This window comes from Mus caroli, chromosome 14, assembly GCF_900094665.2.
Source record: "Mus caroli chromosome 14, CAROLI_EIJ_v1.1, whole genome shotgun sequence".
Lineage (NCBI taxonomy): Eukaryota > Metazoa > Chordata > Mammalia > Rodentia > Muridae > Mus > Mus caroli.
The window spans coordinates 8,421,655-8,437,013 of NC_034583.1; the positions used below are offsets into that span (position 1 = coordinate 8,421,655).

General features: G+C 41.9%; 1 protein-coding gene across 3 annotated transcripts in view; it reads right to left on the reverse strand.

Annotated features, from left to right (window-relative positions):
• The window catches only part of Lrrc3b (leucine rich repeat containing 3B), an 80,649-nt gene that overhangs the window by 63,550 nt on the left and 1,740 nt on the right, over positions 1–15,359 (reverse strand). Inside the window, exon 1 of one of the 3 annotated variants that reach the window (XM_029469037.1) lies at positions 15,038–15,116. The exons of 1 other annotated variant lie outside the window; for it this stretch is intronic. The gene's annotated coding sequence lies outside the window, so the exon portion shown is untranslated. Of the gene's footprint in view, positions 1–14,282; positions 15,006–15,037; positions 15,117–15,359 lie in introns of those variants that run through there. One more of the 3 variants, XM_021182469.2, reaches the window with a different exon arrangement.

The window sequence follows — 15,359 nt, forward strand, 5'->3', positions numbered from 1 at the left end:
ACCATAGCTGGATGACCTGAACAGAGAGCAAGTATAGTAAACACCATGTTTCCTTTGGGATGAAGCACATTCTAGGAGTGGAGAGAGAAGATGAAAACAAAACTAGGGCTGGTGAATCCAGGTTATAAATGGTGATACAAATATATAATTCCAGCTCTGTCATCTTTTAGAAAGTTGAGGCAGGAGGATTTTTAATGGAGGCTAGCCTGTGTGAGCCCTTCCCCAGAACAACATCAACACACACACAAAAAAACTTCTTTCCAAGTTGAGAATCTACATAAAATGATCAACTTTGAGGTGGCTAGGTATAAGAATTACAGAGAGTGTTTGCTCAAATCAAGGCACTTGCAATATTCATATCTAGTTGGATTGGGCAAATCATGAACAAGGTCTTCAAAACACTTCTTGAGAGACACTGCCATAGGGGTAGTGCTTAAAGGTAGAGTTCTTAAATCAAGATCTTCTAGATCACTTTAAGGGAGAGTTTGGGCTGCAGGGAGAACATAACAACTTGGGTTTTTATTTCTAGCACACATCTTCAGAATCGAAGGTGCCTGGACTATGAGCTCTTTAGAGCAACTCACAGAAGGAAAATGATTTTTTTTTTCTTCATAGGAAAAGAAGCATGAATTTTCTTCCTTGATCTATCTCTACCTTAACTCATTCTTGAATTTTCTGCCCATGCAGCAGAGAGCACTGGGTACTCAGGATACAAATAATGAATAGTCATGAGGAAATGTCCTTCAGGGCCCAAATAAAAGAGAGATGATGGAAGGTTTAAGGAAAATAGTTGGCTCACAAGAACATTAAAAAAGAAAATCAGAGAATGGCTAAGATCCATGAAAACGATGTCATGATTCTGAACCACGAGCACTCACACTGTGCCTATGGACCTTCCCCAACAGTTCCCACAGAGAGCTTAGAGCTCTGTTGTCTGTTGGGGTGTTGGACTACTGAGCACTTACAATATGGCTAGTGTAAATGGATGAAAAATGCTTAATTTTATGTAACTGTGATTAAAATAAATTAAAAATATTTTTCACTATTGGAATATATTTAAATATGTAGGAGAGAATCTGACTTTCAATACATCTTTCATATATTTTATGAAATATAGAAAGAAACCAAATATTTCTGACGAAAATTTAGAGCATTTAGTATTATGTAAAGGCAAAAATGTAGACTATTTCTTAGAGACAATGTGAATAAAACTCAATAAAGTTTAATTTGGTTGTTTGTAGAATTATTTTGATGTATTGAGATAAATATTATTGAAATTAATTACATATTTTTCTTACTGGCTTAGTGTGGTATAGTGCTTAGTTTTTGTTAACTTTACAAAAGATAGAGACATTTGAGACAAAGGGACCCTCAACTCAGAAGATGGTCTTCAGATGCCTATATGTAAGTTTGTTGAACATTTTCTTAAATAATGATTGATGTAGGAGGATGCCGAACATTGGGAGTAGAGCAACTCTGAGCAGGTTGCACTGAGTTATATACAAAAGCAGACTGAGCAAGCCATGAGGCACAAGCCAGTAGGCAGGACTCCTCCCTAACCTCTGAAGTTGCTGTTTCTAGGCTTCAGCCTTGAGTTCCTCCCCTGACTTCCCTTCTTGACAGAGTGTATGCTGAAATAAACCCTTTCTTTTCCAAGTGGCTAATGGGTTAAAGGGTTTATCAGAGCAAAAGAAATGCTAAGAAAATTTTAAATTATGCAAATGATAGTAATAATGAATTTCTGTTAAACAATTCAACATTATCCTAGACCACATAGAATGTGAATATTGAAGGCTGGGCATGACAACACATATTTATAAACCTAGCTATGAGGAGGCTGATATAGGATGATTGTGAGTTCTAGGCCAGCTTGGGCTACATAGAAAGACTTTGTCTTGTAAAACAAAAACATACAAATGTACGAGTATTCAATGATATTATTGAGTATTTTGAAGAAATCGTAGACCATTATGCTAGAGAGCAATGAGCATACTTCTCTACAGTAGTCACTCTGGAGGATTTATCAGCTGACTCCAAAGATACCATCTTCTGCAAAAGAAATCCTAGATGAACTTTGTCCATCTAGCCCTACCTATTATAGAGAACCTGTATCAGTGTATGAATCATTTGGAAAAGAATCTGAGGGCTTCATTTCCCACTCTAATACCCTGGTCATTTCCATACTCAACATCCTTATCACAAATAGGATCTGCATACTCCAAACACCACCTTTACTCCAAAGAAACTGAAGAATAGCACAATAATGGCCTCACATGTGCCTGTGATGAAGGGTCCAGGACTGAGGTCTCTCAAACTCCTGAACATGGTGTCACCACAGGGTCACAGAAAGTTGAAAACAAAGTTGGGGCCCTCAGGCTGAGGAAGATCATGACCTCAGGGCCAGGGAAATGGGAACTCTGGCTTAGCTCCTTGGTGATTGTCCTTAGCTTGATGGTGATTGTCTGGGGCACAAAGGGCCTTCTGCAGGAGGCTTGGTAGTTAAAGTCCTTCCTCATGCTTCTTCCCACAACAGTTCTTGATGAAAGAGACAGTCCTTGATCACAAACTATTTATTGGTTGTTCATATAGGAAAATGGATGCATAGCACCTTCTCAGGGTGTACCAGAGATTAAATATCTTTTGCAGGGAGGAATGTCTTAGAAAGGAAGCTTATTAGCTAAACCCTTAGGGGCATCTAGATAATTCATTAGCATGGAGAGCTCTGTTCTGGGCGATGTGACTATAAGGCATGTTTTCTATTTATAAAGTATAGTGCGTGTTTCAGGCCTGGAATCTGGTAGGGAGCATAGAGCCACCTACTGTCTAAGGTGGGTACCTAGGTGCTGGGAACTCTGGACCCACTCAATCTTACCATGTTTCCTAGCACTCTCCATGATTCCATATTTTGTATCAGTAGTGTTGACACTTGGGAGGCTGAGGAGGGAAGACTATGAGTTAGAGATCAGCCTGGGTTACATAGTTGCTATGTGTAATACACACACACACACTCACACCTCTTATGTGGAGGTTCAAGCAGATTGCTCATGGGGAAGAACTATGGCTAAGATCCCTACATTAGATAACCTGTGACTGGAAGCATCTTAGTCTATACAGTCAACTTCTCCACCTGACCCTAGTCACAATCATTGTGAAGCTTTCTCCTCCAACTTAAACTGGTGGAAGGAAGTTTATCATGACTATTTGTACAGAGGGACAAAAAAGGAAGGTAATGGACTTTATTTTTTTATTAGATGTTTTCTTCATTTACATTTCAAATGCTATCCCCTTTTCTAGTTTCCTCTCCAAAAATCCACTATACCCTCCCTCCTCCCCCTGTTCCCCAACCCACCCACTCCCACTTCCTGGCCCTGGCATTCCCCTATACTGGGGCATAGAATCTTTGCAAGACCAAGGGTCTCTCCTCCTATTAATGGCCGACTAGGCCGTCCTTTGCTACATATACAGCTAGAGACATGAGCTCTGGGGGTATTGGTTAGTTCATATTGGAGCTCGACTTTTAAAAGAAAGTCTAATTAAAAGACCATCTGGAGCTAATGTGGACTATGAGGTGTTAAAGGGTGGGAAGCTAACACCACTTTCCTAGTAGCTCAGTAAATCATGGAAATTTGTCCAGCAAACAAGTGACTCTTCTACCTTCAGCAAGAAAAATGAATTCATCTTCCCTGTTACAACTAAAATGACTTCTCTCAGCTACTGAACACACCTCTGTAGTGCTCTCCTGGCAGACAGCAAAGTGTCGCTTGCACAGTAGGTACAGATTTATGAGATAGAAGTATATGTTGGGGACTTACATAGTAGAACACTATTGTCCAATAGATAGAAATAAACCTGACTAAAACCAGCATTATTGACGTTAGAATTTTTTTCTTATTTTAGCACCAAGACAGAGAGAGAGAGAGAGAGAGAGAGAGAGAGAGAGAAGGTTAGAGATAGATTCAGCCTACTATTTAATATTGTCTGTATGTTTCTCTATTCCACAACTGGAATGCTGTTACCTAAGCATGTCAGACTCTTCTAACCACACACCCACAACTGCTGAACTCAGTTGCACCCAAAGTGATTAAAGAGGAAGCAGATCTTGAGGAAATCACATCTCTGTTGTCAAGTAGCAAGCCCCATGGAATGAATTCCCTACAGTTTCTGAGTCACTTCTTATAGCAAGCGATAATTCTACAGCTACCATTTTGTCAGAAAATCATACTTGCTGTTGCAGCCCAATCATTGTACCTGAGACAGGCCCTGATGATACCAGGTTTCTAAGACTGTGAAAGGAAGGATCAGATATTTTTATATCTGTAAGCTCAAGAAGACCAGGATTTGGCAACCCATCATCCAAACTTGAAAGCTCTCTTCTGAGAAGAGTTAGTTACAGGAGATCTTGATGAAATCATCGCTAATGCTTAGACACAGTTCCTCGTTGCATGCTGGGTAAATAGGAAAGCATGCTGACTGCATTTATTTTACTATCATTATGTTTCCATGGGATGAGCCAGTTAAAAAAGCAGAGCTCATTAACATCTTGGGGTGGTGTGTGTGTGTGTGTGTGTGTGTGTGTGTACATCCCGAAGAAGATTCAATTTATCTTTCTTTCAAATTACCATTGCAGAAATTCTTTAACCCTGAATGAATTGAATTCAAACTATCCAATTCAATTATTCAATTAGTACTATTAAAGATCTACTGTGGGTCAGACTGTACGTAGTTTACCCTAGATAAAGAAACAGGTACCAGAGACTTGAATTATTTTGCCTATTTAATGCAGAATTTTCTATTCCATCTGAGTTCAACACATTCAGTATCACCAGTATTGAGGCTATGTGTCATGTTAGAGGGATGCCCAGGTTTCCCTGGGGATCAGGACTTTACAGTGGTCATAGAGACAGCTGAGGAAGATCTACAAAGACAAATGATACTTTAGTCCTTAGGATCGAGATTGCTTAGGCTTTGGGTGCCCAGGGGTTAGGTTCAGGTGAGCTCCTGAAGCAATGGGGTTAAAGCATTTTAAAATGGAGCTCTTGTTAGTCAGGTATCCCTGTTTCAAGGCTTGCCTGATTCTTTGAAACTGCCTGTGACCAAGTTGAATTCAGAAACACATATACAAATAAGAATAACAGGAACCAGGCATCAGCGTGGTTGATGGTAAAATAAACCTGGATTTCTCACAAATTCATAATCATGGATTTCTTTTAACCTAGTGATGTGAAATGGGTTAAAACATGATGGATGGGGTGTAGGTATCTGTCTCCTAACAATGTCAGAGCCATTATCTACTGAGCTTAGCACCTCAACTAGAAATAACTAAGCTCTTGCAGGGTTTGATGTTCTCCTTAAAATCTTGCATGATCAAAATTAGACTAGAATGGAAACAGATCAAGATCGAGGAATGACAAAGCCAAATTCAGGCTGACATCACCCGGACTGATACTTGGTGTAAATGAGTCCTGAACAGAGAAAGGAGCTGCTCCCTTCCTTCCTGGAAGAAGCTGGCTGAACTCTCACAGGGGCTCAGTGGCACCTGTCGCATTTCTGCAGCACAATCAGCCAGAGACTTCTGGTTGTATCTCTAGCACCAAGACTTCCAACATGCAAAGTCAGGTTCTGTGGAGTGTTATGCACAGAAGGAATCAGGAACCACATCTATGGATCTCTTCACTGCTGGAAATTAGGAGGCATGTTCAGGCATTTGGAAATCTTGGAATGACTGAGCTCTTTTGAGTATATTCTGGGTCTGCAGCTGTTACAGCACACAGGGACCTGTGGATTATACCAACACTTGTCTGATTTACATAGGCTTGACTTCTATCATCCAATGACTTCTCATAGTGAGGTACAGAAGGCAAGAAATATGGTAAGCATTTGGCAAAAAGTGATGCTTAGAGCATACAGGACTCACCTGTGCTCACAAATACTGACACATTCAAAAGGAGGAACTTCAGTTGCATATATTAGCACCTTTAAGCAGGTTTAGAATATGCTTCTTCTCTGTGGGGGGAGTCTGAATACAGCCTGAACGTGTTTTCTTTCTTGCATTTTTATTCTTTGCAGTCACAAAAGGCCTCACTGCTTAGCCCAAGCCATCCTTAAGTTCAAGATCCTCCTAGCTCAGCTTCTCAGTGCTGAAAATGACAGTCACATACTGCCCTGTAGGCTTTCATGTCCACTTTAGCTGGATGAGTCCAACCACTGCACTGAGGAGCTCACACACAGCCTTGGTTTTTGACTGTGCTTGGGAAAGCTGAAGCCCTGCCCTGGCTGGGTGCAGTCACAGACAACAGGAGGCAGCAACTTCTTTCCTGGAGCCTCAAAGCCCCAAGTAGATTAAATCTTCCTCCTCTAGAACCACAGGCTCTAGGTCAAAATCCTCATAGGTGTTCATCTACTCCCCACTATGCCTCTGCTAATATGTTGCCCCATTTGTCTTTACGTCTTCATGGGCTCCTATGGTCATCTTTTGGAGTCAGTCTAACTGCCTCAGATTCTAGGAAGTCAATTTTGATAACTCTGAAAGAGACAACAAGCTTTGTTCAGAGGCCTGGAACATTTTCTTGTGCTTCTTTCATCTGTTTATCTTTGTTTTTATTTCATGCTTACAGGTGGTGTGTGTGTGTGTGTGTGTGTGTGTGTGTGTGTGTGTGTGTGTGTGTATGTGTGTGTGTGTGTGTGTGTGTGTGTGACACATGCAGTACCCATGGGGTTCTGAAGTGGCTAATGGATCCTCCAGAACTTAACTTATGTATAGTTCTGAGCTATAATGTGAATGCTAAGAACTTGAATCCACGTCAAGTGCAACAAATACTCAATTCGGAGGTCACCTCTCCAGCCCTGTTAATCTCTTTGCACACAATCAGCTATCAATGCAATGTTCTGATTGATGTCAATAACAATGTCTCAAGTATTGTTTGTCAGGTTCTACACACTGTAGAAAACACATAACATACATAATTCTCTCAAGTCTCTCAACTGCTTATTTTTCTATTCATTTCACATAGAGAAAACTGAGACATACTGAAGACAGAAGATAACCCAGTCACTCAGTTGGCTGTTAAGCAGCAGAAGAGGTACTTGGTCTGATTAGCTCTAGATGGATGGACAAATATGTAGGTAAATAAAAGTCCCACATTGAGACAACAAGGAGGGAGGGAGGGATGTAACGAACAGCAAACCTTTGAGAACAAGATGGTTAAAGTGGAGCAGAGTTGTGGTGTTTTCAGGGAAATTTCACAACTAGATTCCCGGGCAAGTACCTCCTTTGTAGTCTAAATACTCACCCCATTGACTTTAAAATACAACATGGAGCTGGAGAGAAGAATGGAAACAACTGTCAGTACAGACAAGCCCTGGCCTAGAGGTTCTTAGAGCATGTCAAGGACCATGATAGATAAAGATATAGGGAACAGCGAATGAAGGACTGAGAGGCCATCCTTGAGATGAAACCCTCCTGTGTACAACCAGATCGAATCTAATTTTTTTGTCGAGAGTAACAGAGTTGTCTACAAGATGTGTTCTCACACAGTCCAATTTCAGGAAACCCTTGTCTACCCTACCTTTTGTCTGCATAGACAATCTACAAGGAACAGTGACCTGCTACACCCTTACCCATCATCATACCCTTCCCCATCCTGCTCTTTTGCCACCCAGCTCTTGTACGTCTGAAGCTTCCACTGCCTTCTGCTAATTCTAGGAAAAATGTTCCAAGCTTATTGTCTGTCAAGATTTCAGGATGTTTGCCCACCATGGTTGGATTTGTGTGAACCTGTGAGTGTGAAGCAGCTCACATAGGAAGTTAGTACATGGGTTATTGTTGAGGTTTGGTCTGTTATTATGTATTGTAGTGTTAAGTTTTGGCCCCCAATGTGTGGTTGCCTCCAGGGAAAGGAAAATCCTCACACACAAGTGATGCTGTGTTACCTTGCTCCTTAATTTAAAACTATTGGTTGAATAAAGATATCTATAGCCTATAGTTGGGCAGAAGAGTGGTAGGCAGAGTTTTGGTACCTGGGATTGGAGAGAGAAAGAGAGAGACAAGGGGGAGGAAGAAGAAGGAGGAGGAGGAGGGGGAGAAAGGAGAAAGGAGAAAGGAGGAGAAGGAGAAGGAGAAGGAGGAGGAGAAGAAGAGGGAGGTGAAGAGGGAGGTGAAGAGAAAGAAGACACCAAGGGATAAGTGAATTGTGAGAACATGGCCAAGAGAGCTGGACAGTCAGAGTATGAGTGGCCTAGGCAGAACATGACAAGTCATATCTCATGGATATTGGTAGGGAAGAAGAAAAATAGCATAGATGGTAGATATCACCCCAGCTCAAGTGCTAGTTAAGGCTGATTTTAAATATAAAGGTTGTGTGTCTTTTATGTGGGAACCAAATGACCAAAGGTAGGGTAGAAACCTCTGATTGAGATGAAATATTTACTACAATAGATTAGAAATGTCAAGACACACCCATAGACATTACAGTCCATGCTATTGAGGGCCTTTAAGGATGTGAGTCCCCAGTGTCCTCTCACTGAGCGTCTCATGCCTTATGCCTGCCTAATGGCAGCATACAATCAGGAAAAAGAACCTACATACCCATGAAGACTATTTTCTTGCTGAGATGTGGCCACTGCTCTCTAAGCCAAAGGTATCCTTATTAACTTGGTTTTCTACTAAGCAGGTTCTATTTTACCAGCCAGAGCAAACAAAACTGTGCATCTCAGGAGTGGGACATTTAGTCATTGTCCCCAATGCAGGATGATGAGAGCCATTTGTTTAAGAAACACACCATGACTGCAGTCTACTGTGCATCCCCTAGCTTGGGAGTTCTTCAGATCCTGGACTTTTTCCATGGGCTTCTAAGGACCTGCCTATATTCTGGAAGTTTCCTAATAGAATGTGCTTAGGGAATGGAAGCAAGCTTTTCAAAACCACTAAAAGTTTTGCTGCAAGGGAAACATGCTGGAGAGGAAGTTAACACTTCTAAGAGGCAGTATAGTCTCACTTAAAGTTATACTGGCCAAGGCCATGGGGATTCTATCCAAAAGGGCTACTGCTGTGAGGCAAAGTGCGGCCTGTGCACATCCCAACATGACCACAGGTGAATTGGGGCAGCTGCTCTCAGAAGCTCTTTTTTTTTCCAGGCCTTGGTATAGTATCCCATGGCCTGGCAGTGGTTCTGATGTGGGACATTCTTTTAGATAACAGTCTTCTTCTTTTTTCAACATTCTTAATGCCTATGAATAAGAAAGAAAAAGCAATTGCTTGGTGTGAAGAAATGAAAATTGGTCTAAGAACAGTTTTTTAGCTAAAGCAGCTATGAGGCCTCACTAAAGTTCACCTCAACTTATACCTGACAGCTTGGAGAAAGAAGCACAGTCCTCATTTTCCAAAGATTACCCCAAACACAGTGGTCACCCTACTTCAATTTTCTTAGGTAGCCATACACTTGCAAGACCAACAAAATCCCTGAGGCCAGTACATGAACTTTAATACACAAAAGTCACAATTCTTATTTGTTAACTTTCCATCATAATGTAGCATTCCATTCTCATGCTGACACAGAGCCCATGGGAACTGGCAGAGCTAGGGTCCTGTCCCCAGCACAGGTAAGACATGTTCATACCGCAGTGTGGTTATCTCAAAGTAGCACCTACACTCACTGCTAGGTGGAAATGTCAACACCTAGCCCAACCGCTGAGATGACATTAATGCACACATTCTATAGGAGCCATAGATGAGAGCAACAGCAGCTGGAGGGAATCTAATGTATAATCTTACACATAGAATACACAATACATTGAAACGTATTATTCCAGGGCCTTACAGCTTCATCTGATCGCCAAGGGCACTGTGGCACAAATGGCAGTAAGAGGCCAGGGCTACAGACAGGGGAGGAGCAGTAATGACTTGTTCTGGCATATGAGAAAGAGACATGGCGCTCTGAGTGGATAAAGACTTTTAGGAGTTCCTTAGCTTAACTTTTTGTAATGTTCATCACTTCAGGATACAAACATCACACTCCTTTTATCTCCTTGTTTTTCCCTTTGTTTTTGGGTTTGGGAGTGATACTAGATGTCACCCTCTTGTTGTAAGACTCCCTCTTTTGCCTGGTTTCAGTTGCCTGTGTTCTCTCTTTCAGTTTCTCTCCAACCTGCCTTCTCTGCTGATCTTGCCTCTCACCTGGCCTTCCTTCGACTGCTGGCCACTTACCGCCCTCTGTAGGGTGTGCAGCAGAAGCTTTGATAGCAGACAGACTCCATTACTCCATTTCAAACAATATTCATTTTACTGACTGCTAATGGGAGGTGTTTCTGGGACACAGCTAGGAGAACAGATAGGTCATCCCAATAAATGTCAAGACAAAGCTTAACAGGAAGATGAAAGCTTAACTTGTGAGATGAATGAAAACCATCCTGCTGGTTAATCCCCAGCAATGGTCTGATGTAGGGCATCCCAGAGGCCTGACCAGGATCTTCTTCCTGCCCAAATTCCCAGCCAAGCATATTGCTTAGTCACTGTGGGCAGGGAAACCTGGGGGCAGGCCTGGACAAGGCCTGGTCCTCTAAGTCAGAAGTGTAGTTAGAGAAGTCAGAGTGAGAGCAAGGGAGAAGCCTCACAGTGTTAGCTTTAAATAAACATATAGTGCACTGTCATGCTGGCCTTGTTCTTACCTACAGACATGCCCTGTTTCTCCTAGTAACATATTGTTGAGAATACCTATCCTATCAGTAACCCAAGGAAGAAAGGAAAGCAGGAAAGAGGGAGGTGGGGAGAAAGTGAGGGAGAGGGGGAGGGAAAGAATAAGTAGAAAGGAAAGAAAAAGAAGATGCTAGCCTATATTTAAACACAGTGCACTATCAAGTTTGCTCCATGGTATTGAAAATAGTTTGAGAAACATTTTAATAACACTTGTTTTCTTTCCTTCTTAACAAAAGGCACAGAAATACTTTTAAACACTGAGTATAGTGACATTTGCAAGGGACAAGTATCAATAGTTTAAAAGTTTAGATTGGAATGAAATGATTAATGTTGTAACCTTTCCTAATCTGCTTATCCCTCTAAGACAAAAATCCATTCTTATGACACTAGTTCTATTTCAAGGACTTATTCATTTGATCATGAAGAATTGTAAGGGGGTTTCTATTAATTTACCACTTTGAGGAAATACCACTGACTCAAGAGAAGACTCCAGACTTCACTCTCACAGAAAATGACCATGTTACATGGCTCAAGAAAAGACTCCAGATTTCACACTGTCACAAGAAATGGCCTTGTCACATGCTGAACTGAGATGCATTAATAGCTAGGGCTTGGCAAAGAGTACTCAAAAGTTGATGGCCATCTCCAATCTAAAAGTCGATCTATCCTGCATTATCAAAAAAATGTTTAGAGTCACAATATACATATAAAATAGGGTGCTAACATTTTACTACATAGACAACTCAAATGTGGACATGCTTTAAGATAGAATATAATGGTTTAAGGCAGAATTAATGAGGAGAGAGCTTCGTTGGTTCTACTTGATATTTTCATGTTGTTTGTTTATTTGTTTCACTTATGGAATTCTCTCAAGTCTCTTTGTCTTTCTTTCTTCCTTCCTTCCTTCCTTTCTTTCTTTCTTTCTTTCTTTCTTTCTTTCTTTCTTTTTTTTCTCTCTTCCTTTCTTTCTTCCTCTCTTCCTTTCATTCTTCCTCTCTTCCTTTCATTCTTTCTTTTTTTAGATGAGGTTTGTAGCTCTGATTATCCTGGATGTTCCTTTGTAGACCTGGCTGGCCTTGAACTCAGAGATTCACCTTCCTCTGCCTCTGAGTCTACCACCACCACTCAGATTTAGATTCTGTTTTGGCTTCTCTTGCTATTAAAAATCTAAGTTGTATGCTCTGGAATTTAATTACTTATTTTTAAATATCAATCTAAAATTAAAATAATATATAGTCAAACTGTGTAGAACATAAACATATACTGTCAATGTGATCTAAAAGAAGTGTTCATTTTTCCTTGTGGTTACTCTCACAGTTGCTTAGTTTTTCTATTGTCTACATTTATAAAGTTATGTTTATAGGATTTAAATGTGCTTGGAGAATTGTGATAGCTTCCTATGTGCCACTTCATAGGATACCACATAGGTGCCCATTGAGTAAGAAATTGGATATGGACCACAGGGTGAGACTGAGCAGCTACCTCCCATCTTCTCTGAAAAGCCTGGAATCTAGGATGAGAATGTTCACCCAGCTTCTTTGTCTCAGAACAGAGAGCATTTCTGGTCATGTTGTAGCAGTGGATTTCAAGGGCACAACTTATTCTCCTACTCCTTACCTGCTCTGTCGTAACAAATCCAGTGTCTTCACCTTGATTCAGTCCCATTTTGGAGACAAACTGATTGGTTATGGTCCTCCCTGAACAATGTGTCAGGTGTATGAATTTCTCTAATTACATTAAAATTATGATTCACTCTGATGAACTCTCTAAAATGTGAATGCAAGTCCTTGAGGGCTCCGGGACCCTATGATTTTCCAAGCAGACTCAGAACAAGCAGGTGAAAGTGGATAGATAGAAAGGATGAACAAGCCTCTGACATAGCCCTTGCTTTTGGAGTTGCTGTCAGCCAGAGCTTTCCCAGCAGGCCTTACCTTTTCCCCCTCTCCCAGTGACTACCCAGAAAATCTGTGCTGGTATGAAACCAAACTGGGGGTGGCATAAGAGTCACATGGTGTCCAAGTTCACTTGTAATCAGTGCCATCCTGCTTGGGATGAGAAACGGACTCTTACCACTCTACAGTTGAATTTTTTCTTACTTTGTCTTCAATAGGATGTCATCCTAGAGCGATGACCTCAGAGCAAAGAGATGAAATACCCCTAACACCCAGAATCGCAATCCACAAAACTTCTTAGAGGGCTACAGAATCTCTAGTGGCTGGGAAGTACTCTCTGTGGAAGGAGCTTAGTGAGTGGAGAAGTATTTGATTCCTAGGCACATCAGCAAACTTAGAATTATGCCAGTGCTGAGGTCTAATGCAGTAGATATCAGGGAGAGAAGTCCACCAATGCCTTTGGCTGAGTAAATAATATATCCTGCATTTTCTCAACTTTAGCAAATGATTGTAAGCAGGATAAAACAGAACTATTCAAACTCGATAAGACTTTTCAGAAATGGCTGATAATCCATTTAATCTTATTTAGAATCATTGAAGGTTTGCATGGTTAGTTGATTTTTGTTGCTTTGAAGGCTTATAAGTAGTCTACTGCGTTTGTATTGCCAGAGCCAGGTTTGTGGTGACTTGTTCATTGTTTGCTCCTTAATCAGGTAATGCTGATTAAAGGGATTTTTATGGAAAAGTAAGAAAAACTACCTTTTTTTAAAAAAATAAGGAAGTCATTTTCCTTCAGTATTTTTAAGATGCTGAATAACATCAGAAGTAGGCATGCATTTATATATAAGCAAATTTCACTGAACCCAGGCATCAAAGACAATGGTTCCCACATTACTAATCTGCTGCCTCACTGAGGGGCCGTACTCAATGCCAATGGGCCTCCTCAGGAGAGGCAGCAGGCTCTGCCTTCCCAGTTAGTGCTATGTCCTCATCCATCCCCCAGAAGGACATTCTCCTACTATTCCAAATGCCTTTTGAGCACAAAGCAGATCACACACAGGTCTCCAGCTCTGTCTTTTCCTGAATTAAAAAACAATCTGCTAACAGGTTGAAAGGAAACGCTCAACAACAACAGCTGGCTTCTTAGACTGGGTTCCAGTGCACTCCAAGAGACTCTGATTCTGGAGACAAGCAACATTGGCCCCCATACCCTAGCTTCTACTGGCATGTATCCCTGGACGTAGACTAAAGCAGAAGGGGCCTCATTCACTCACCTCTCCCCCGTGGACAGCCTTTCCTACAAAATCTGCTTATGAGTTTGAGGCACATAGCTTTCCCACTATAGGAACCAGCCCTTCTATGTACTGGCTTTCTCCATGATTTTGTTCCCACTGATACAGTCATATAGGATCACTTTCATGGCTATTGTGTCAATTAAAGGTAACACAAGCACATGCAATACCCATAATAGCATCTGGTCCTGTATGCAGAACCAACCCAACCAATGTTAGAAGGCACTGCTATCACTCCAGTCTCCCTCACAAGGCTCAACTACTGGCCTAAGCCATTCAGAGAGGTTTTGACTCATTCTCTCAAATTCCCATGAGATTCTACCCTATTTCCTCAAAAAGCAGGAGAGCACAAATCCAGGTTAGAAACTCCCAGAAACCTGTCAGAGTGGTTGAAGTCTGGGGTCCTACCTCAGATATCCGGGTATATTAGAAGAAGCTGTGTGCTGTCACTTGCAAGGAGGTCTGGCTGGTGAAGGCATGGTCACCTTTTGTGCCCCAGAAATGCATCAGAAGCTTGTGTGGAGGGTATCCCCATTCTTGGTTGTACAGCTTTCTGTTTTGAAGCAAGGAGCTAGCTGCCCCAGGTATGCCTGGGTGTGGGAGTGACCGTGATAGAATCCCCCCAAGGGCCTTGGTAGTACACCTCTCTTCTAGAAGGCTCTGACTAAACAGCCTAACCAAATGATTCCAATTCTGCTTTTCCCCAGTTAGAGCAGAATAGGGGAGACAATCACAGAGCAACCTAGGAGAGATTATTCTATTAAAAGCCAGAATATGAGAAGTTTATGCAAGGAGAACCTGGGAACTGTCCATAGCCCTACACCAGCACAGCCACCAAATGCTTCCCCACTGGACTAGGTAAGAACTAGAGACATGCAGGGCTCTCAATCAAAAGTGTTCCTGGATATGGGGTGAAGAGAACTATGTGCCTCTTCTCCCATACATGGTGATGTGTTCCCCACCAGGGAAGAGGGGAGGGGTTTAGAGATAAAAAGAGAGAGAGAGAGGACACCCTTTCTTTACAATACGCACACTAGGTCTCTTCCCAAAAGTGGTCTTGAAGACCAAATGGCTTTGGTGCAAAGGTGGATCTCTGCATCTACCAAACCATCAGAAACAACCAGGATGATATATCTGGGGAGTTTGTAAGTTTATAGACCCACCTCTGATTCCAGATACCAGGCCGAGAAGCTAGGTCTTCCCTCACTGGAGGAGCTGTGCACACCCCCTTCTTCTGTCTCTCCACACATCCTCCAGCTCTAAGCTAAAGATCTTTCCTAACACAGCTAAGGGCTCCCCCCCCCCCCCCCCCCAAAAAAAAAAAAAAAATGGAACCCGGAAGGCGGGGGAAAAACGGGAAACGAAAGACAGTGGAAGGTCCGGGACTCCCCGCTCCCTTCTCTGCTCAGCCTAGGTGCAAACCTTGAAGCCTCAAGGGGAAGCTGTCTCCCAGATCAGCCTCTGCCCTGGATTCTTGTCTGGATT